The sequence below is a fragment of the Salmo salar genome, chromosome 20 (assembly GCF_965601325.2).
Source record: "Salmo salar chromosome 20, fSalSal1, whole genome shotgun sequence".
Classification (NCBI taxonomy): domain Eukaryota; kingdom Metazoa; phylum Chordata; class Actinopteri; order Salmoniformes; family Salmonidae; genus Salmo; species Salmo salar.
The window spans coordinates 12,117,713-12,119,372 of NC_138310.1; the positions used below are offsets into that span (position 1 = coordinate 12,117,713).

At 39.5% G+C, this 1,660-nt stretch overlaps 1 non-coding gene across 1 annotated transcript; it reads right to left on the bottom strand.

Annotated features, from left to right (window-relative positions):
* Positions 1 to 1,378: 1,378 nt before the first annotated feature.
* Positions 1,379 to 1,460, bottom strand: trnav-uac (transfer RNA valine (anticodon UAC)). Its single transcript has one exon. It is a non-coding gene; the product is annotated as a tRNA-Val (tRNA).
* Between the last annotated feature and the right edge of the window lie 200 nt (positions 1,461 to 1,660).

Here is a 1,660-nt window from a genome sequence, read left to right on the forward strand (position 1 = left end):
ATTTAAAATACTATACAAAATTCTTGCAAACAATTTAATGTTATATATAAGGGGGATACAATCTTCCCAGCTCTGCAGATTTTGCTGTGAGGAGGCAGAGTCCTTAGATCATTTGTTTTGGTACTGTCCATGTGTAGCTCGTTTTTGGTCACAGGTCCAGGAATGGCTGAATAATTGCAACGTTTGCTTGGAACGAACGCTGCAGAAAGCATCACTGGGTGATTTGAAAAACCATAATCAATCAATAATATAATTATTTTAGCAAAAAACGTTATCTTTAATTTACAGTCTGTAGAAGCTATGAGAATAGAAAGGTTCAGTACTTTTGTGAAGCATCACAGCACAGTTGAAAAATATATGGCGTTAAGAGATAGATGAGTGGAGCTGAAGGCGTGGGACTAATAACAAGATAACCAATGTAAAACATATGGGGTCTGTGAAATGTATATGGGTTCAGAAATGTTGAGAAATAGCACAGTTACAAATATAAATCAAACTGGATGGACATCAGAAATAGAGGAAGAACTAAAAACAAACAAAATATAACTATTGTAAAATAGTTTGTCTGTAAAATGTGTATAATATGTATAAACTGAAGGTAAAAGCTTAAGTGTTATTGTTTATTAGTTTACTCCAATTGGGGGAAGGGTGGTAGGGTTTGCGGGGAATAATAAAGGTATATTCTAAAAAAAGTATCTATGTTTTTGTATGCATATGTATATGTATGGGTATGTACATGTATGTATATGGATATATATATTTACAAAAAAAGATATGGGGGATTGGAAATGATGCAGACAATTACATTGATGGAAGCATCCAATCTTTCCGCAATATTATGCTGATCCACCTCTAAAGAAAAAAATAAAACATGGGTACATGAGGAGACTCCAGGAGCAGAAACTGCATGGATTCACTGTGGTTGCCTGACACTTGCAGGTGGATAGAAACTGTACTGTGGTTGACTCTGCCAATAGAGCGCCCATCCAGCGCTCTGACGTCCATCAGAATGGAAAGGAGTTAAGTGGAGATGCCCAGCTCCGACACCAGGGTAGTGTCCATAAAGCTCTCATCGGCCCCAGAGTCAATGAGCACCCGGATGGACTTGGACTGGCCTCCCCACAACAGGGTAGCATAGAGGGGGTTACGAGTAGTAAAGGCTCACAAGTGAACTCATTCCTACTGATGAGCCTGGTCTTTTAATGGGCAAGTTGATAAAAAATGTCCAGTTGCTCCACAATACAGACAGCTCTTGGTGTGTTGTCTGCGTAAGCACTAAGCATTTACATTTACATTTGTCATTTAGCAGACACTCTTATCCAGAGCAACTTACAGTAGTGAATACATACATTTCATTTCATTTCATGCATAAGTTTTTTTTGTACTGGCCCCCCAGTGGGAATCGAACCCACAACCCTGGCGTTGTAAACACCATGCTCTACCAACTGAGCCACAGGGAAGACAAAAAATGGACAGCTGTGTCATCTAAATTTCAAAATAGTTGGGAAGAGATTTTCAATGTACCCATTCCATGGCACATGGTTTATGAATTGATACGCAAAACAACGCCGGATTCAAAACTAAGCAGGAGACAATCTAGACCTGCCCAGTTACATAGTCTCCGTAGGAGGCGAGTAAGCAGCCCTCAGTGATTCCCGAG